This window comes from Fukomys damarensis, unplaced genomic scaffold (assembly GCF_012274545.1).
Source record: "Fukomys damarensis isolate Sample0158 unplaced genomic scaffold, DMR_v1.0_HiC HiC_scaffold_15, whole genome shotgun sequence".
NCBI lineage: Eukaryota > Metazoa > Chordata > Mammalia > Rodentia > Bathyergidae > Fukomys > Fukomys damarensis.
In genome coordinates, this window is record NW_022900927.1 from 21297454 (window position 1) to 21320777 (window position 23324).

Here is a 23324-nt window from a genome sequence, read left to right on the forward strand (position 1 = left end):
ATCTTGCCTCTGGGCTGAGGGTGCCCCTACTTCTTTGGTTAATGATTACCTTAGCTTATTACCAGGGACAACAGGGAAGGGTCTTTGGGGACCTTTTACATTTTAGGGCCAAGGTTATTTTTACTTTTGATCTTAGCAAACCAAGCTTAGCAGGTACAGCATGAAGAGGAGGTGCAACTATAGACTGCCAGCTTTTCATGGGTGGTTAAGCTTGTCTGCCAGCTCTCGGAACTCCTTGGGGGGATAGGGAGGTGTCCCTGTCTTTTCCTATGGGCCTCTATCCCTACAAAGTGCTGAAATCTGGCCGCAGGGTGGCAGTGTTGAGGTGCTGGAAACTTCAAGAGCTGGAGGTCTAGTGGAGGGTGATGACTGGGTTAGCTTTCTCCTCAAAGTGAGGTGTCGGTCTTGTGTGGCTGGATTAGTTCTCTAGAGAGTGAGTTATTATAAAATGAGGCTTCCCACATGCTCAGTCTCTTGCTACTTCTCTATCAAATCACACGGAAAATTACAGACTAGTGACTGTACCAAATTTTGGTAAGTAATCGTTTATGTACAAGTGTTGATTTTTCTAGAACATAGCAGACATGTCACACCACAAAACCATATGGTAGAAAATTATCTTATAGAATAATTATTGTCATAGATATGTCTCTATCACCATGTCACTGGTTTTGAATATTTTTTTCAATATGATCTTAGTGTTTAAAAATTTTTATTGGAATTTTATGTAACATTTGCCTTTAAAGATTAATAAGTTTAAAATTGCTGACACCTTTAATTAATTCTTTCCTGCAAACCTTAATATTTGGGGGTGAGAAAATATTCCATACACAGTTCTTGAAGTACCTGATAAACTCAGAAAATTCTGCCAAAAAAAAAAAAAGGAGAATATTCTGTTCTGGTATTGTCTAATTGAATTGTGTAAACATTTCACAGTTACTGCTTTTCTATTCAAAGTACTATTGCTTAAACTTTTTTGGAAGGCAAGGTAAATTAATAAGTTACCTTTGTGTACAGTTCTTTGAATGTTTCAGCAGAATCAGCTGTTCAAAAATTAAAGTCCTTCTTAATTTCATCCAATTCCAGAACCAAATGTCAACATAACCTTGTAAATAGAGGTCTGTCCGAAACTAATGGTGAGTGAATCCAAGAAGCACTGACCTGCTTCTCCAGCCCTTTTTATTTTATTTTGAAGCAGGTTCTTGCTATATTCCCCAGACTGGCCTTGAACTTTTTACTCTCCTGCCTCAGCCTCTGTAGAGTTACCCATTTTCTTTTTAACCAGAGAATTATTAAAAGATTGTTATCTTTTCCCTTAGAAGTTCATTTCTATTATTATTATTATTATTTGCCTTTCATTTTTATTTTTTATTTATTATATTGTAATAAAGAAATGTGGTCTTTACAATTTCTTCTGTGAGAATTGTTTGAAATTTTATTTGAAGCCCAATATATAACCATTTTTATAAAGATCTGTAGGTGTTGAAAAAATTCTTTATCCTCCTTGCACTGGATATAACCCTCAAAGTAAATTTGTTTCCTGATTTGCTCAAACTACACACAAAATTATGCTTTGTCCGTATAAACTTTCCAATCCTGAGACATAGATTGAAGTCCTCCAACCGACACTGTGGTTTTGTCAGATATTCCTCACAGTGTTAAGAATTTTTGCTTTGTTTCAGAACAAATTTGATACATAAAATATTGTAAATATATCATCTCAGCATGTTTTTCCTTGCTCCACTCTATGCTAAATAGTAGTTTTAATTCCCTTTTATGACTTTGGCCCTGAATTCTACATTTCCAGATATTAATATTACTCTCTCATTTAGCATTTCTCCAGCAACCTTTTATTTTCAAACTGTGCATATCACTTTATTTTCTGTAGTCTCTTATAAAAGAAAGCTGAGTACAGTTCACTCTCTAACCGTGCCATATATTACTTTCTCATTTTTTATTGATATTTTCTTTTTATTTTTGTTGTTGTTCCTCTACTTTCCAAATCTATGGCAGATCAGTAAATTTTGTTTTGTTCCTGTTTTTCACTCTTTCACTTTGGAAGATCTATAGACCAGTTAGGACTCAGCTCATCTGCATGAACAAAAACTCAAAAATAAGCAGTTTAGTGGCATAAGCTTTGCCCTTCTGCTCCCCTTCCCAAGTTCTCAACAAATAGGAGAAATTTAGAGAAAGGCTGTCCGAATTCTTGGGAAAGAGGATCCACTGTGCTCGGCAATCCAGTTGCCTGTTTTCTTCCTGCCCCACCTTTCTTAGGTGAGAGCTTCTTTTCTCAAGCCCCTAGCGCAGCTGCTAAGGCTGCAGCCAGAGTGCCTGATTTCCAAGCAGTAGGAAGAAAGCAGGAAGAAGGGCACAGAAGTTGTGTGTCAGCCTGGTGAGCACCTTTTAAGTGTCCTGTGCTGACATTTCACAGGTATGTCCATCCATGTTTGGTCATGTCGCCTCTCTCCTAACTGCAAGAGTGGTGGGGAATTTTGTATTTTAACCAGACACAATACTCCCTTGATAAAATCAGAATTTTATCTTAAGAAAGAAAGAAAAGATACTGAGGAAACCTGTAACATCACTGCCACAGTCTACATACTACACTCATGCTATGAATAAATAGTTTTCAATTACTAGCAAACCTATATAATTCTGCAACAATATCAATAATCTTATGACTTTTTAATCCATCAAAAAATAAGATCTGTATCATGCAAGATTGAGCCTTATTTCCCATCCTTTCTGCTGTTTTAAGTAACTAATTTTGTTTTAGATATTAATTTTACAACTATAACAAAATTATATAGATTACTATGTTATATACATGTGCATATATTAGGCATATATCCATCCATAATTATGTACTGTATTATATATGCATTTAATAAAATAATTTGTTAACAAATAATCATATGAATAAAATTATTATTAAGTTATTAAATAAAGTAATGCATTAATGAAATTATTTTATTATATTTGTTAATATAATGAAGACTGCATTCTGTTTTAGGAATCACTTATAACAATCACATTAACACAATAAGAAATTTTTAGACTTAATTATATATTCTGTGGGTTTATTTGCCTACCATCCTTTCTTGTATATCTTGTTCTGCTCTCTTGAAATGATTTTGTTGTAGACCAGCTTTTTTTTTTTTTTTTTTTTTTTAAAAAAAGGAGTATGACTGATGTACTTCTTTCCCAGCCCTTTATTTGCCCTCCTGTTTAACAGGCTACAGAATTGTAGCTCAAATTTGTTTGCTCTGATACTGGTCCATTAATTTTCAGTGAGACAGAAAAGACATCTGGCACTGCGGTGATTTGCTTTCCCTTGCGAGTGACTTTATCTTGACATTAATAAAAGTCTTCTTCACCCCTGAAATTCAGGACCCCTCCCAATGGAGTGCAGGTGTGGGATCTTCCTTTAATATTCTCTGAAGCACCTAGTGATGCATTAGTTCTGGTCTTGAGTATATGTTGCCCTCAGGGAAGCTTTCTGTGATAACTTTTTGACTTTTATCTCCCCTGATTTCTTCTCTTGTTCCCTGGAATTATCTTCAATAGTTGTGAAGTTTAATCTCATATTTTTTTTGTCTTTTTGCTTTCAGATTACAAAACAGAAAATCTTTTATTTCCCTAATTGAGTTTGCTGGTACATTTTAGGTATACAGTCCAGTAACATTCATTATTGGGATCCTGTACCTTTACCTGACAGGTCTTGGTTCTCATTTTTCCCCTTGTCCCTGGCCTTGCTATACCTCCTCCCCTCTGCATTTACAAAAACTATATTTCATTTTTTCATTTTCTCCTATTTCTTTCTTTTCCATTATCATCTTTCCCCTACCTTTACCACATTCCCTATTCCTTGAGCCCTTTTCTTCCTATTACACATTGTCAATTATCTCATCAGGATCTTATGTACTATTATAGTTTATTGACACCAGAGATACTATTCAGTATTTACACATGTGTGACTTATTTATTTCACTTTGGAGTATATCAATATGTATCCATTTTCCCATGAACAAAAGTAATTTCTCATTCTTTATGGCTGAGTAGTATTGCGTTGTATAGAACTACCACATCTTCTTTATCCAGTTTCCAACTGATGGGCAAATGGGCTGTTTCCAATTTTTAGCTATTACAAACTGTGCTGCTATAAACACAGGTGTGCATACATCACTGTAATATGATTCTTTTAATTCTTTTGGAAAGATGCCCAGCAGAGGGTTGGCTGGGTCAAATGGAACCTCTAACGCCTTCTCTTTCAGGTATCTCCATATTGATTTCCATAGTGGTTGCACCAGTCTGCACTTCACCAACAATGGAAAAGTGTTTCTTTCTACCCACAACCATGCCAACATTTGATATTGTTTGATTTTTTGATAGAAGCCATTCTTTGTGGGGTGTGTTGAAATCTCAGTGTTGTTTTCATAGGCATCTCTCAAATGACCAGTGATGTAGAACCTTTTTTCACATATTTACTTGCTGCTTTTACTTTTTTGTCTGCGATGTCTGCTCATTTCAGATGCCCATTTTTGAACTGGGTCTTTGTATTATGGGGAGGTGATTGTTTTGAGTTCTGTATACATATATTCTAGATAATAGCCATTTGTCTGAGGAGCAGCTGTCAAAACTTTTTACCCACATTGTAGGTTGTCTTTTAGTTCTGTTGATGGTATCTTTTGAAGTAAAGAAGCCTCTTAATATGATGAGATCCCAGTTGTTGCTTCTTTCTGCTAGTTCCCGTGCTACTGAGGATTTGTTCATAAAGTCTTTTCCTATGCCAATGTCTTTAAGAGTTCTGCCTAACTTATCTTCCTGCAAGTTTAGTGTTTCTGTTTTAGTATTTAGATCTTTAATCCACTTGGATTTTAGTTTAGTGCATGGTGATAAATAAGGGTATAGTTTTAATACTTGGCAGGTTGAAATCATTTTTCCAACTCCATTTATTAAAGAGGCTATGTTTCCTCCAGTGAGGATAATCAGCTCCTTTGTCAAAGAAGATGTAGCTGAGTAATCTGGAATTGTGGTTGTGTCTTCCAATCTGTTCCACTGATGCTCAGGTCTATTTCTTTGCCAGTACCATGCTGTTTTATCACAGTGACTTTGTAGTATAGTTTCAATCGGAATTGTTATACCCGCTATCATGTCTCTGTTGCCTAAGGTGGCTTTTGCTATTCTAGGTCTCTTATGGTTCCAAATGTATTTTTGAGATTTTTTCCAGTTCTGTGAAATATAGAACTATAGAATATAGAAATTTGAATTTGAATTGGCATTGCATTGATGCTGTATAGCAGTTTTGGTAGTGTGGCCATTTTCATGTTGATTTTTCCTACTGGGGAGCAAGGGATATCTTTCCATTTTCTTATATCCCCTTCGATCTCATTTTTCAGAGTGCTGTAGTTTTCCGTGAAGAGGTCTTTTGCTTCATTTTTTAGGTCAATTCCTAGATACTTCATTGTTTTGGATGGTATTGTGAAGTGAATTGTTTCCCTAATTTCTCTCTCAGTGAGTCTGTTATTTGTGAACAAGAAGGCTATTCCTTTTTGGGTATTGACCTGTATTCAGCTACTCTGTTAAAAGTGTCTATTAAGTCTATTTTTGTAGGATTTTTATCATGAATGGATGTTGAATTTTGTCAAATGCTTTTTCTTCATCTATTGAGAGGATCATATGCTTTTTGTCCTTGACTTTGTTAATATAGTGTATTACTTTTACAGACTTATGTATGTTGAACCATCCTTGCATCCATGGAATAAATCCAACTTGGTCAGGACATATGAACTTCTTGATGATGCTCTGTATTCTGTTTGCTAGTATCTTATTAAGGATTTTTGCATCTATATTCATTAAGGAGATTGGCCTGCAGTTCTCTTTTTCAGTTGTGTCTTTCCCTAGTTTGGGAATCAAAGTGATACTTGCTTCCAGGAATGAACTTGGAAGTGTTGCTTCCCTTTCAATTTCATTGAAAAGTTTGAAGAGTAAAGGCAGCATTTCTTCTCTAAATGTCTTGTAAAATTCAGCAGTGAATCCATCCAGAACTGGGCTTTACTTTGTTGATAAGTTTTTAATTACATTTTTAATTTCACTGATTGTGTTTAAAATATTTTTATCTTCTTTGTTCAGCTTCAGTATTTCATAAGTACCTAAAAAATCTGTCCATTTATTCTGTGTTTTTCCATTTTATTAGAGGACAAGTTCTCAAAGTAGGTATTAATGATCCTCTGGATTTCTGTTTGATCTCTTGTGACTTCACCTTTTTCATTCCTCATTGTATGGATCTGAGTGTTTCCTTTCCTTTTTTTGATAAGATTAGCTAAGGGTTTATCAATTTTATTTAATCTTACAAAAACCAACTCTTTGATTCATTTATTTTTGTATCATTTTCTTAGTTTCCATTGCATTGATTTTTCCTCTAATCTTTATAATTTCCTCGCTTGTTTGAGCTTTGTGTTTTTCTTGCTCTTATTTTTCTAAGAGTCTAAGATTCATCATTATGTTTTTCATTTGAGCTCCCTCTGTTTTCCTTTTGTGGGCATTCAATGCTATGAATTTTCCTTGTAATTGCTTTTATTGTGTACCATAGATTCCTGCATGTTGTATTCACATTTTCATTTATTTGTAAAAATGGTCATATTTCTTCTTTAATTTTCTCTGTGATCCATTGATTGCTCAGGAGAGTTTTGTTCAATTTCCATGTGTTTGTGAAGTTCCTATGGTTTCTTATGCTGTTGATCACCAGCTTGATTGCACTATGAGCTTATAATTTACAGGGGAAAACGTTGATCCTTTGCATTTATTCAGACCTGTTCTGTAGTCTATCTTACTGAAAAGAATGTATATTCTAGTTTTGTGGGGTGGAACACTCTACAGAGGTCTATTAAGTCCGTATGTTAAAAAGCTTCATTCAGTTCTAGTATTTTGTTGTTGATTTTTTGCCTAGACCATCTGTATATTTTTGATAGTGAGGTATTTAGATGCCCCACTATAATTGTATTAGTGCTGATTTGGTTTTTCATGTTTTTTAATATTTCTTTCATATAGTTGGGGGCATTAATATTTGGTGTATATATGTTATGATTGTCATCTCTTCCTCTGAAGTTGATCCCTTTATAAGGATGTAGTGGCTTTCTTTGTCACTTTTAATAAGTTTTGGCTTGAAATTTACTTTGTCTATGAATAAGAATGATACCCCTGCAATTTTCTTGGCTCTTCTGGTTGGAGAATTATTTTCCATCCATTCATTTTCAGTCTATTGGCTTCAATTTGCACTTGTTTCTTCTATACAACATAGTGTTCAATTTTGCTTCTTAATCCATTCTGCCAGTCAATTTCTCTTGTGTGGTGAATTGAGGCCATTGCTATGATGGTTATAACTGATATGTACTGACATTATTGTCATATTATTGTCCTTTTGTTGACTCGGTTTACTTCGCCCTCATCCTTTTAGTTTCTTGCCTTTCCCATTAGATTTGGTCTGTTGGACCTCATGGTGTTGTAAACTTCATTGACTTTTTCTAGGATGTTGTTTAGAACTCCTTGTAGTGCTGGTTTGGTGTTCATGAAGTTTCTCAGGTGTTCTTTTTCTTGGAAGTATCTTATTTCCCGATCCATTTTGAAAAAGGGTTTTGCAGGATATATCAGTCTAGGTTGGACGCTGTTTTCTTTTAGGACTTGAAATACCTCACTCCATGCTCTCCTTGACATGAGAGTTTCTTTTGAAAAGTCTGCTGTGATTCTGATGCACTTTGTTTTCCATGTGATTTGTGTCTTTTCTCTTACTGCTTCTAGTAGTTTGTTTTTCTGCTGGGTTTCTGGGATCTTGATTATTATGTGTAGGTATAGATTTTTTTGATTGTGGCTAGTTGGAGTCCTATATGCCTCACTAATCTGTATTTCAAATTCTTCCCTTCTGTTTGGGAACATTTCTGTAATTAATTTTGTGAACAGCTTTCTTAAGTCATTTGCATTTTCTCGTGCTACTTCATGGATTTCTATCAGTCTTATGTTATTCTTTGCATCATCTAGGAGTTGTTGGATCAATTTCTCATGATACCTTACTGTTTTTAAGAGACCCCCTCTTTTCAAAGTCACTGACTGCAATCCTATCTTCTACATTTGAGATTATATCTTCACATTCTTTTATTCTGTTGTGTACACTTTCAATAGAGTTTTTTAATCTCCTGGATATCTTTCTGAAACTGTTCAGTGGATTCCATTTCTTTCTTATGCTGGGTCTTCATGGCTTCCATCTTGGTCCTGAGCTCATCAATTTTTTTGTCAGTTCTGTTCAATAGTCTCAAACCATGACTTTCAATTTGCTCACCATCTCTATGGTTATCTGGGAAATTATTTCTGTTTTGAATTTTTGTAGAGCCTGATTGGTCTGTTTTGTCACTTCCTGTGCTATCAGTTCAGTGTTTCCTGCTGGTTCACTATCAGACTTTTCTTCCTCATTTGCCCTTATCTTTTCCATTGGTGAACTGGAAGTCTGTCTTTGTGTCTTGCTTAAGTTTTTTCTCATGTTTATTTTTGTAGTTGGGTAGTCCTTGGTTTAATTTCTGGGTTATTACTTAAGCCTTCCTGATATAGTTGTGCTTTAGCTTTTGAGTCTCTAATGCTCATAGACATTCTCATTTTCTTAATATCAGAGAAGAGATTGCCTTGAATCAATCACAGTTCTTTGTCCCAGTTGATACAATCAGCAACACAGTAGGATCAAGCACAACTTGCAAATTCACCATTCGTGGTAGTCATTATTCTATTTAATTATAATTAAATTATAATTAAGAAACAGCTGAAAATATGTTTGCAGTGACTAAACTTTTCAGTATAGCATCATTACCATTTAGGATGGGGCAGAGACAGAGTTAGGATGAGGGATAGATTGGGAAAAGAATTGGAGAAGGTTTCAAGTGAGGCCAGAGGACATAGAATGACCTTACAATCTTTAGGAAAATATTAAATTCAAAGGAGATAGAGTCCAAGCACAGGTAAAAGTAGATATCTCCTTAATAGTAATAGAGGCTTACATTCCCTTGAAACTACTCAACCATGAGTGAGCTAAAATGACATTAGAAAAGAACATAAAGAAAAAGAAAAAATAATAAAAGAAGAAATCTGACAGGGCAGGAGCAGGAACAGAAAGGGAGATGAGGGATAATATGGTAGAACAAGAGACTGAGTTGGAGAAAGAGCATAGAAAAAATAAAGAATTTGCAGAGTGGAATGATAAAAAGAAACAAAAAATGACTTTGAAGGGCCTCTTTTAGGCTATATCTCTGCAGTCATACAACTTGTGCAGCCAAGTGCAGAACGAAGTCCCCTGATCTCAGCTAGCCAATGGCAGAGCCCCGAGACACAGACTGACCTCATGCTGCAAGACCCACATTGAGTTCCCCACCTTACTGCAGCATTGAACTCCACACAGTTCTACTACATGTTTCCTGAGTCCTTTCTTTAAAGATGTGCAAAGTTCGTAGCTCAGAAAAATACCCATTATGATGATGTATGCCTCTGCAGAGTGGGTCCATGGACTGGCACAATCCAGTGGTCTGAGTGCCAGGGTAGTGTGGGTTTGGGGTTTTTCAGGTGCTCCCATGCAGCTACCTTCCTTGTTGGAGCTGGTGGTGCTGCAGGAAGGGGAGGCCGCAGCTACCCAGTCCTGCAGAATGGACGCAAGCAAGTCAGAGGGAGAGTAGATCTTAGAGAGGCCTTCCCAAATCTCACCTTCCTTGCTGGAGCTGGTGGCAGCTCAGTCAGGGATGCCAAAACAGATAATCTTAATTTCCTTTTCTTTTGTTAATGAAACTCTTAATTTCTAAATCAGTAACTCATTTGCCTCATACTTTCAGTTATTAAGCCCTTCTATTAATGTCTTTTCAAATCATGATTCTTTCTTATTTAGTGGTTGTTCTTCTTCCCAGAAATCTACGATAGCTATATTGATTTAACCCCCACCTAATTTTTCCAAGTATTTATAATTTTTGTATAAAATGTTTGTTTCACCTTTGAGCAACTATGCTGTCACTTCATCTGAATTCTATTTCTCTCCACAGTTAATTTTTCTCAAATATTTGATAATTCTTTGTTTGACATGAACCACCTTAGGACCTTGCTCTTTGGCACTTTGTGATGCCATAGATGACTGGCACAGATTTCTACCATTTTCTATGTATCTGTTGCTGCAATGGTCTTCTCTCCCTCTACTTAAGGACTAAAAGGACAGACAGGATGAGGGTACTAATAGTATCCCACTAAGGTACATGGATGTGTAGGAATACAGTCACTAGACAGGCCAGTGTCCTCATCTAAGAACATTCCTTCTCTCTTTTTCTTTTGTGACCACTTGATGGCTCAGGGTTAAGGCAGACTCCATTCCACTTCTGTTTTGTTTGCTTGCACCAAGGCAAACTCTTTGCAGGTCACTCTGTGAACATGAGAAGAGGAAATGAACTGACTGTTCCAGTCATACTCCTTTGTTATTTGCCGGTGTGATTACCCACTTGGTCATTTGTTCTCCCTGGTTATATTGATTCCTGGCTTCAACCCTGCCCTGAGGTCCTTGGGGAAGACTGAGCCTCCTTCCTGCAGTAACCGTCTCCTGCTTTTATTTATGCCTGAATTTCCCCATCATCTAATTCCAAAAGCTTTCCTCTTTTTTCTTTGAATTATTTAATTGAAAAATATTTGGTGTTCATTGTTCACTCATTCGCTTGTTCACAAATACTCATTGAGTTCCTTTTTTTTTAAAATCCTGGAGATACAGTGGTGAACTTTCCTAGATTGAAGGAGACTAAAGAGACATGAAGACCAAATGTCACACATAATCCTAGAGGCAATCTTGGAACGAAAGTTGAGGCAGAATAAAGAATTTTTTATTACTGTTGTTTTGGTGCCTGTATGTCTTTCTGTAAGAGATATTATTGGAACAAATCACATAATTTAAATGTCAATTCAATGGTAGTAATTTATCATTGTTCCCTTCTTGATTTTAATGGGCATACTTTAGGTACTTAGAAAAATGTCCTTATTATAGGAAATACACACTGTATCAGTAATGGAGCGCCATGCGTTAAATAGCTCAAATTAATAATAATGTGACAAAATGATAAGGTAACTGTGCAAAACTATTAGCAACCAAGCAGTTTGGGTGAAGAATTTATAGAAGTTCTTTGTTTGTATAACTTTTCTTGGAATTTTAAAGTTTTTCAAGATAAAAATAAAATATTGAGGACTGGGGAGCCTCTCAGTGGTATTCCGCCTGCCTCATGAGCAGAAGGTCCTGAGTTTGATCTGTGCTACAAAAAAAAAAAAAGTTGACCTTTTTGAAAGATATTGCAAAAAAGGATCACTATTTTATCTTTCCTGCTGGTAAAGCTGATAAAGAAGACGGCTCATATCTACCTAAAAGAAACTTTCTACTACCACAGCCAGAATTAGTCAGGTACCCATTTACTCCCAGATAAGGTAGTATTGAGCCACCATGAGCCTTCTCAAGCAGAAGCATAGCAGACCCAGGAACTGCTCGTTCAGGATGGGTCACAAAGAAAGGAAAACAAAGCATTTGGCTGGCCTCACTTAGTCTCAAAAACTCCCTGATTGATTGATTGATTGTTTGATGTGTTTGTTCCTTGTTCCTGTTTTCTATTTGTTTGCTTTTTGTGCTTCTGCAATTAAATCCAAGGTCTTACTCTTCAAATATACAAAACAAAGTGTTAGCAAAATATACAAGGAGTTACTGAGAGAGCTAATAAAAATTTTTAAAATAGTGAAGAAATCAAAGAGTATAAACAAATGATTCACAGAAGGGAAAATGCAAAAGCCTAAGAATTCCACCATAGGTATTCAAACTTATGGTTAATAAAGAAATACAAATTAAAGTAACAACAAACCATTGCTTTTTTGCCTAAGAGTTAGCCACAATCTAAAATATTGACAGTTTCTTGTGTTGAACAGGGTATAGGAATCAGACACTGTTATACACTGGAAAAGATTTTTTTGCATTCCAGGAATCCTACTTGAGTACTTGTGTTTGAGAGGAAGGTAGCAGAACCACTGAGCTAAATCCCTGGCCCCATAACTGGACAATTTTTAGGAAGACGATAGTAGATATCTATCAGAACTTTAAACGAGCCTAGTCTAAACCAGCAATTTCAAATTCTGAGAGTCAATCCTTTAAAAATGTGTATTCATACATGTACATAAAAGAATTCTATTTCACTATTATTTTTAAGAGGGAAAAATTAGAAACAACGATGAAAAATTCATCAGGAAGGAAGTGATGAAAAAATGTGTGACCTTTGAAACAATAGGCTAAAGTTTTAAAAGAAGGAGATATGTTTACAAATGCCAATAAAATAAAGATAGGCAACAGGAGAAGTCAAAATTATTAAGACACTGGGCTATACATAGAAAATTATTGTTTTTAATTTTAAAGTATCTGTGTGTGTGTGTGTTTGAGGTTTTGGTAGAAAAATTGGTAGATCTGAGAGGATAGATAGAAAATTGAAGAGGATACTTATAGAGAAGAGCTGAGATTCAAATCGACATGGTCTCTGGTCTCCATCAATTTGCTCACTGGTCTCTCAACCAGCTTTATAGCCATGCATTTTTTTCTCTGTTGCTGCCACCAGATTGATCTTGGAGATCAAGAAATTAGTCTCTTTTCTCTGACTTTTCAGGATAAATATGTCTGTTGTATAGTAGGAGCTCAACAAATTCACACTCTGTGGCAGAAAGGAGGGAGTGGTCTCCAAACATATGCCTCTTGCTCTCCAATAGATTTTTTCCAGTCCCTGCTACTTGGTTATGTAATGCCCTTCTCAGAGAGCCCCCAAGTGTGTGTGAAAATGCACACATGCATGCACATGGGAATTTCTCCCCACTCTAGAAGCCTGGCATAAGTCCTAGGGAATAGTATAGCATACCTTTACTTCTGGAGAAACTATGTTGCTGTTGTTATTTTTCCTACCAGCACTTAAAATATTCTAATGTATATGAAAGCATATTGAGTTTGAAATTCTTAACTTCTTTGAAATATTAGTCATTATTTTTCTCTTGAATGTATTGCAACACACAATATATGTTCATATATGTGATAATGTTTACTGAGATGTATACTGCACACACACACACACACACACACACACTTGTGTATCCACTAAGAAAGTCTCAACAGAGGCCCATGACAGACATGAACAAGCATGCCACAAAGAACATGTGTCTTTTCAAGCAAAGAGGAGAGCATTGTAAATGCCCTGACATGGGGTATGTAGTTGGTGTCCCCTAATCATTGACCATTTTCAACAACTCTAATGGCTATCACATAGGCAAGTAATAAGGATGCCCAAAATGAAATAGAAAATATCTCTTTTTTTATATTTAAAATTATATGAACTCAAGGTACCAATTATTATTAGCTTATGCACACTAGAAATGATAGCCTCTTCCAGAAATGGTTCTGGGAATACTGTGTGTTCATATGCAAAGGAATGAACATATATCCCTATCTATCTCCATGTAAAATTGAACCACCTTCTAATGAATCAGAGATCTAAATGTAAGATCTGAAAGTATGAAACTAATAGAAGACAGCAACCAACACAATAATATAGCCAATGATGTTTTGGATAAGATGCCAAATGTACACAGAACAAAATAAAATACAAACAAATGTGATTGTATCAAACTAATTCTGTCCAGCAAATGAGTTACACAGTATATCTCAGAGGTTACCTGTAGAATGGGTGAAAATATTTGCAATCTTTTCATCTGACAAAAATTAGTATTCCCAATATAAAAGAAAGTTAAACTCAGCATTAAAAGCAGAGCAATTCAAAAATGGGAAAGTGATCTGAGAAGACAGTGCTCAAAAGAATATGTATATACAAACTTCCAGTGAGTACATGAAAAAAATAGTACCATGAATCATTAGGGACTGCAAATAAAAATGACAAGGTTGTATGAATTCATTCATGCTAGAATGGCTGTTATCAAAAAGCTAATGTAGCTCTCTCACCATTGTTGGTGGTAGCTTGGTTGTTCTTTTCTCCCAGTGAATCCTTGCCTTATGTGCTCCTGTTTTGGCTCATTTTCTTTCATTCTGGTGCCAAAACTCGGGAAGGAAATGCCAGGGATTTTGAAATGATCCCCCACTGGTTGGGGTTGACTGGCCTCTGGGCTATCCTTCCCAAACTCTGCTGGACATGAATCTGACGAGGGGCCTTCACCTTTGTCTATGGTGACACCCCACACCCACACCAATCACTAATCTCTGAGAAAGTATACAGATCAGCCTCTCTTGAGTCCTCTGTCCCTCTCACCACCAATGCTCCAGCACAAGGAAGGTGAGATCTAGGAAAGCCCTCTGACACTTGCTCTCCCTTGGCCTGCTTGGTCCCAGTCTGAGGGACCAGGTAGCCATGTCCTTCCCTGCCAGCACCACCATTGCTCCAGCACAAGGAAGGTTGCCACTCAGGCACCCCTGAAAACTCCCTCCCCACACTCAGACCTCCTGATTGCGCCAGTCCTTGAACCCACTCTGCCAAGGCATATATGGTTATGAAGAGTATATTTAGCTACCAACTTTGAATATCTTTAAAGAAAGGGAGGGGGAAACATGTAGTGGAACTGTGTGGATTTCATCCCTGCACTATGGCGGGGAATTCAATGTGAGCCTTGCGCCCCAAGGTCAGTCTGTGTCACGGGGGTCGACCATTGGCTAGCTGAGATCAGGGCATTTGGTTCTGCGCATGGCTGTGCATGTTGTATATTATGACAGCAGAGATATAGTCTGAAAGGACCCTTCAAAGTCATTTTTTCTTTCTTTTCCTCATTCCACTCTGCAAATTCTTTGTTATTTCTGTCCTCTTTCTCCAACTCATTCTTTTGTTAAACCATATTATCTAAGAAATCCCTTTCTGTTCCTGTTCTTGCCCTAACTCAGATTTCTTCTTTTATCATTTTTTCTTTTTTTGTGTGTGTTCTTTTCTTCAGTCATTTTACCTTATCCAGGTGTCAGTACTTTCAAGGGAAAGTGAGCCCCATTACGTTCAGGGGATATATTCTTGTCATATACTTGCATTCTGTCTATCCCTTTTGAATTTAACAGTTTCCTAAAGATTGTGTACTCATTCTATGTCCTGTGGCTTCATGTGAAACCTTCACCAATTCTTTTACTTATCTACTTCTCTCATCCTAACTCTGTCTAAGCCACAATCCCAAATGGAAAATGTGCTATATTGAAAAGTTTTTTCACTGCAAACTTATTTGGGGCTGCTTTTGATTTAAATTTAATTCACATGGTTCAAGGTGATAGATTAATGACAACCACGAATTGTCAATTTGCAAGTTGTGCTTGATCCTATTGTGTTACTGATTGTATCAATTGAGACAAAGGTTTGTGATTGATTTAATGAATTGTTTTCTTGATATTATGAAAATGAGAATGTCTATGAGTCATGAGAGACTGAAAAGCTAAAGCACAACTATGTCAAGAAGATTTAATAACCCAGAAATTAAATCAAGGACAACCCAACAACAAAAAAGAAAATTGAGAAAACACTTAAGCAAGACACAAAGACAGACTTCCATTTCACCAATGGCAAACAGTAGGGCAAATGAGGATGAAAAGTTTGATAGTGAACCACCAGGACACTCTGAACTCACAGCACAAGAAGTAAAAGAACAGAACAATCAGGTTCTAGAAAAATTCAAAACAGAAATAACTTCCCAGATAACCATAGAGATGGTGAGGAAAATGAAAGTCATGGTTTGAGACTCTAGAAGAGAAACTGACAAAAACAAACAAACAAACAAATGATGATCTCAGGACCATGATAGAAGCCATGCAAGCCCAGCATAAGAAAGAAATGGAAACAATGTATGCCCAACACAGGAAAGAAATGGAATCCACAAAACAGATCCAAACAGATATCCAGGAGATTAAAAACTCTCTTGAAAGTGTATGAACAGAATAAAAGAATGCAAAGATAGAATCTCATGTAGAAGATAGGATTGTACTCAGTGACTGTGAAAAGAGAGGTCTCTTAAAAACAGTAAGGGACCATGACAAATCAATCCAACAACTCCTAGATGATGCAAAGAAGAATAACATAAAACTGATAGGAATCCAGGAAGCAGCTGGAGAAAATACAAATGACTTAAAAAAGCAGCTCACAGAATTAATGACAGAAAACTTCCCAAACAGAGGGGAAAAATTTGAAATACAGATAAGTGAGGCATATAGGACTCCAACTAGACATGATAAAAAAAAAATCTACAGCTAGACATACAATAATCAAGATCCCAGAATCCCAGAAACCCAACAGAAGAACAAAATACTACAAGCAGTAAGAGAAAAGAAACAAATCACATGCAAAGGAAAGCCCATCCGAATCACAGCAGACTTTTCAACACAAACCCCCTCAGGTCAAGGAGAACCTGGAGTGAGGTATTTGAAGTCCTAAAATAAAACAAACTACAACCAAGAATGATGTATACTGCAAAACTCTCTTTCAAAATGGATGGGGAAATAAGATACTTCCATGACAAAGAACACCTGAGAAACCTCATGAACTCCAAACCAGCGCTTCAAGGATTCTAAACAATATCCTAGAAAAAGACAATGAAGGTCACAACACCATGAGGTCTAACAGACCAAATCAAATAGGAAAGGCAAGAAACTAAATGGAGAGGGGGAAAAAGAAAACAGAGTAAACAAAAGGACAATAACATGACAATAATAAGTCAGTACATATCATTTATAGCCATCATGTCAATGACCTCAATTCACCAATCAAGAGATATCGCCTGACAGAATGGATTAAGAAGCAAAATCCAACACTATGTTGTATACAAAAAAACACCTAGTGCAAATTGAAGGCTATAGACTGAAAGTGAAAGGAAGGAAAACAGTTCTCCATGTCACTGGAGCCCAGAAAAAAGCAGGGGTAGCAATCTTATTCACACATGAAGTAAATTACAAGCCAAAACTGATTCAAAGAGACAAAGAAGTCCACTACATCCTTGTAAATGGAACAATTCTAGAGGAAGTGATGACAATCATAACCATATATGCACCAAATATTTATGCTCCTAACTATATAAAACAACTATTAAGTAGCATGAAAGACCAAATAAGCATGAATACAATTGTAGTGGGTATCTAAATACCCCACTATTCCAAATAGAGAAATTGTATCACCAAAAAATCAACAATGAAATAGTAGAATTGAAGGAGGCTTTTGAATGCATGGACTTGCCTACACAGTGTTCCACCCCACAAAATCAGAATATACATTCTTTTTGGCTGCACATGGGTTATCATCCAAGATAGGCAACATAGTAGCTCACAGAACAGTTTTGAATAAATGCAAAGGAATCAAAATTATCCCCTTTATATTAACAGATCATAGTGCAATCAAGCAGGAGATCAATAGCATCAGAAACCATAGGAACATCACAAGTACATGGAAATTGAACAGCCCTCTCCTGAGCAATCAATGGATCACAGAGGAAACTAAAGAAGAAATTAGACAGTTTTATAAATAAATGAAAATGTCAATACAACACACAGGAATCTATGGAACACAATGAAAGCAATTCTACGAGGAAAATTCATAGCATTGAATGCCAACAGTGGGAAAACAGAGGGAGCTCAAATAAACAACCTAATGATGAATCAGACTCATAGAAAAACAAGAATTAGAAAAACCCAAAGCTTGAACAAGAGAGGAAATTATAAAGTTTAGAGCACAAACCAATGCAATGGAAACTGAGAAAATGATAAAAAATAAATGAATCAAAGAGTTGTTTTTTTGAAAGAATACATAAAATTGATAAAGCCTTAGCTAACATTTTCAAAAGAGGAAAGAAAAGGCTCAGATCCAGGCAGTCAGGAATGAAGAAGGTCAAGTCACAACAGTTCCAAAAGAAATCCAGAGGATAGTCAATACATACTTTGAGAACCTGTACTTTAATAAAATAGAAAACACAGAAGAAATGGACAGATTTCTAGATACTTATGAAATGGCAAAGTTGAACAAAGAAGATACAAATATTTTAAGCACCCCAATTACAATCAGTGAAATTGAAAATATATTTTAAAAATTACTAACAAAGAAAAGCCCAGGTCCTGATGGATTCACTGCATAATTTTACAATACATTTAGAGAAGAACTACTGCCATTACTCTTCAAAATTTTCAATGAAATTGAAAGGAAAGCAATACTTCCAAATTTATTCCTGGAAGCAAGTATCACTTTGATTCCCAAATCAGGGAATGATGCAACTAAAAAAGAGAACTACAAGCCAATCTCCTCAATGAATAAAGACACAAAAATACTTAATAAGATACTAGCAAACACAATACAGAGGATCATCAAGAAGATCATATGATCAACCCTGACCAAGTTGGATTTATTGCAGGGATGCAAGGATGGTTCAACATACACAAGTCAATAAATGTAATACACTATATGAACATAGTCAAGGACAAAAACCCTGTGATCCTCTTGATAGATGCAGAAAAAGCATTTGACAAAATTCAACACCCCCTCATGATAAAAACACTGCAAAAAACTGGAATAGATGGTCTATATCTCAACTTAATAAAGGCTATCTATGAAAAAACAAAAACAAACATCATATTAAATGGTCAAAAACTGAAAACTTTCACATTAAAATTGGGAACAATACCAGGACGCTCACTATCATCACTCCTATTTGATGTGGTTTTGGAAATATTAGCCATGCCAATGAGACAAGTGAAAGAAATTAAAGCAATAAAGAGAGGAAAGGAAGAAGTTAAACTGTCATTATTTGCTCATGATATGATATTCTACATTGAAGACCCAAAACACTCCACTAAAAGATGGCTAGACTGAACTCTTTTATCAGAGTAGCTAGATTCAAGATCAATACCCAAAAATCAATAGCCTTCTTGTACACAAATAACAGACTCACTGAGAGAGACTTTAGGGAAACAATTCATTTCACAACAGCATCCAAAACAATGAAGTATCTGGCAATCACTCTAACAAAAGAAGCAAAAGACCTCTACAAAGAAAACTACAGCACTCTGAAAAAAAAAAGATCGAAGAGAATGTAATAAAATGGAAATATATCCCCTGCTCCTGGGAAAGAAGAATCAACATAGTGAAAATGTCCATACTACCAAAACTGCTATATATATATTCAATGCACTGCCAACTGAAATTCCAACACTGTACTTTAAAGAACGAGAAAAAAAAATCCAAAAATTCATTTTGAACCATAAGAGACCTAGAAAAACAAAAGATATACTAGGCAACAGACACATGACAGCTGCTATAACAATTCCCATTTGAAACTATACTACAAGGGCACTGTGATAAAATAGCATGGTACTGGCAATGAAAAAGACTTGAGCATCAGTGGAACAGATTGGAAGACACAAACACAATTCCAGATGTACTCAGCTACATCTTCTTTGACAAAGGAGCTGACCATCCTCACTGGAGGAAACATAGCCTCTTTAATAAATGTTGTTGGATAAGCTGGATTCAACCTGCCAAGGATTAAAACTAGACCCTTATCTGTCACCATTCACTAAACTAAAATCCAAGTGGATTAAAGATATAAATATTAAAAGATAAACAACAAACTTGCTGGAAGATAAGTTAGGCAGAACTCTTGAAGACTCTGGGATAGGAAAAGACTTTATGAACAAATCCTCAGTAGCATGGGAACTAGCAGAAAGAATCAACAACTGGGATCTCATCATATTAAGAAGCTTCTGCACTGCAAAATAAACCATCAACTGAACTAAAAGACAGCCTGCAATGTGGGTAAAAAGTTTTGCCAGCTGCTCCTCAGGCAAAGGGCTGTTATCTAGAGTAGATACAGAACTCAAAATAATCAGTCCCCCAAATATAAAGACCTGATTCAAAAATGGGCATCTGAAATGAACAGATATTTCTCAGACAAGGAAGTAAAACCAGCAACTAAATATATGAAAAAATGTTCCACATCACTGGTAATTGAGAGATGCAGATGAAAACAACACTGAATTTTCACCTCACCACACAAAGAATGGCTGCTATCAAGAAATCAAACAATAACAAATTTTTGCAGGGTTGTGTGCAGAAAGGAACCCTTCTTCATTTTTGTTGGGAATGCAGACTGGTGCATCCACTATGGAAAGCAATATGGAGATACCTCAAAGTGCTGGGAATAGAGTTTCCATTAGACCCAGACATCCCTCTGCTTGGTATCTTCCTAAAAGAACTAAAAGAATCATATCACAGTGATATATGCACCCCTATGTTTATAGCAACATAGTTTGTAATAGTTAAAACTTGGAAACAGCCCATTTTCCCATCACATGGAAACTCTATAAAAAAATGTGGTTTTTCTATAAAATGGAATACTACTCAGCCATAAAGAATGAGAAATTAGATTCATTCATAGGAAAATGTATACATTTTTGAGGATAACTCCTAAGTGAAATACATAAGTCACACATGTGTACATACTGAATAGTTTCTCTGGTGTGAATAAACCATTATAGTACATAAGATGCTAATGAGACAATTGATAATGAGAAATAGGAAGAAAAGGGCTAATTGTCTAGGGAAAGGTGGAATGGTAGGGGAAAGTTAATAAGCGAAAAGAAAGAAATAGGAGAAAATGAAAAAGTAGAAATAAAGTGTCTGCAAATGTGGAGGGAAGAGGGAGTGATGGGAGGGCAGGGAAGGGGAACAAATGAGAACCAAGACCTGACATGTAAAGGTACAATATTCCAATAATGAATGTAACTGTGGTGTGTATCTCAAAGTAACAATAATCTAAAAAAAAAAAAAATATAAGCTGTGTACATTGTATAACTCACAAAGTATACATATATATCTATATATTGGTTACAAATAAATTGTTGATTGTTAATTCTGGCTTTTACAGATTATATAAAAACAAAATTGTCAAGGTAATTAAATAAAGACTTTTAAGTTTGGGGAGATGGTTGGATGATGGGACTCCCCTTGATGCATAAAGCAGCAGGTGCCCAGAAAATAGTTATTTCTGGTCTTTGTTCACTACTGGGAACCCAAATAATTGTCATAGCCTATGGGAAGACACACCCAAAATTAATGCTGATTAAAAGTTATTATAAAATGTTTGTTTTGGCTATCATCAAGGTTTCATTTCTAAATGTTTTATTGTAACATGATTATATTGGTTATCATCAAAACAAACATTTCAGTGGGAAAAACAAGGTGCTATTAAGAAGATGCCTTTGATACCTATCTATATTATAGGACATAAAATTTGATATAATTATAATAATTATTATTGCTACTTGTCTGGTGTAAAAATGTATTCATACTTTCTGATTGTACAGGTTTTCTAATATATCATTTAAAGTAATAACCTGTTGATTATGTATTTGCCCTTCTGCTATGATCAAGCTATGTGTGATAACAATTACATTTATAAGCCAATATATTTTCTTTAGGTGGCAATCTATCAAAACAGTTATTTGTTTCAGAGTTTTGTATGTGCTTTTGTGGGGGAGTGAGTGCATTTAAAAAGGACCATTTTAAACCAAGATACATATCTAAGTTTGTTACAAAGATTATATCATGATTGCCATGCTAAAGTATTATTATTATTATTATGAGTGGCTCCTGATTCAAGTTTTTTTCTTTTAATATTCTACAGGAATTCCACTACTAGATCAACCATGATTGATAAAAAACAGTCCTCTAATTATATTTTAGATTCCAAAATGCTTGATATTCAGGTAAAATTATAATACTTAAGCTCACTGCCACTACTGCACTACTGTCACTGATCTTTTCTTCTGTTGTTCAACAACAAAATCTTGGAGACCAAATCTAGAAAGGAAACTGGGTATGAGGACTGCCAATATTTTGGCCCTAGACTCTTGATGTCAACAAAGACTTAAGGACATGAGGAACCTTTTCTATGGGATCCGATATCTTTGGTATGCCACCCAACCTCCTGAGCAGGGAGATTGAAGGACAACAGAGGACAAATGTACCTGGTGCCAAAGGAGGGTCACAAAGAGGGAAAAATCTCCCAAGCTTTCATGGAAGGCAACAAGGTCAAGCAAGGCTTTGACTCACCCTGATGGCTGACACTGATGGCGGAGCTGAGAGGCTCTATGCATGGTTCCAAAATAATGCCTAAAGAGATTTACCTGACTATGATAGATGGCAAGATGTTCATATTGACTGACACAGGTCTCACTTTCACTTGGTCTCAAACACCCAGCAGAAAAGAATAACACAAAGAGGCATAAAATGTGCCATAATAATAAAGCTAGGTATAAAAAGGGGCTCCAGTCACTAACCCCTTCTGGCTATTTCTAGCTCTACTAGTCACTGACTGTGGTTATGGATCATTAGGAGAAACTATGGTAAAATCTACAAGAGCTCAGCTAGAGTTTTACATTTCTTTGTGAAATTTCTTCTTCACACTTGATCTTAGCCAAAAGAATAAGAAACGATAAAAATTTGCTGTTCACATTGTCTCTTCTTACAGCTAAAATGAGAGAGACTTCTGACAAAGTATCAGATTTATAGATAAGCTTTATCAATGAAAGACTCTGAGAGCAACAGGTTATAATCACTCACTATTTCAGTATCTAAGTGAGGATTTCTCCCCAACCTGCCCTTCCATTCTAGTGTGCTCAGGCTTCTGTTTTTCAGGCTCTAAGTTCTTTAAAAATCTGGCTCATGCTTGCCTATCAGCTGCCAAATTCAAAGTGATCATACAGATAATATCAACAAGAAATGTGCTACACTTCTTTTTTTTTAAACTAATATCCACCATCTTAACAATTGGCCCTCCTGTACTCCCCTTCCTAATGGGACCCTGATTTCTGGCAGGAAAAGGCACAGGCATCTTGGGAATTTCAATATCAACACATTTCACTTGCTCCCTATCTCAGGAGCTACATGAGGATTTAAAAAGGCGGCAGACTCCTTCATCACCCTACAGTCGAAGATTAATCCACAAGTAATGGTATTTCACAGTAGGTGTCACAGCAGAAAGAGGGAGATATATCTTATACTGGGAGAAGAGTGCTGATACTTTGAAAGGAAACATAGGCAACAAGGTAGGAGATCTTAGACAGTGCATGAAAATGTGTAATCAAAATCTAGACAGGTTATAACTATTATCAGGATATTTTGACCAATGGCTCCCGTGGCTCCTCCCTTGCCTAGGTCCCCTCACCATCTTCTCCATAATGTTGTTTGTTACACCCTGCCTGTTTCACTGTTTACAGAATTTCTTACAGGAACTCATGTGGG

At 36.0% G+C, this 23324-nt stretch overlaps 1 long non-coding RNA gene across 1 annotated transcript; it reads left to right on the plus strand.

Moving 5' to 3' along the window:
* Nucleotides 1-225: 225 nt before the first annotated feature.
* On the plus strand, nucleotides 226-21747 carry LOC104851960. The gene is made up of 4 exons (XR_777350.2): nucleotides 226-534; nucleotides 1087-1136; nucleotides 2275-2431; nucleotides 21706-21747. It is a non-coding gene; the product is annotated as an uncharacterized LOC104851960 (long non-coding RNA).
* The last annotated feature ends 1577 nt before the right edge of the window (nucleotides 21748-23324 follow it).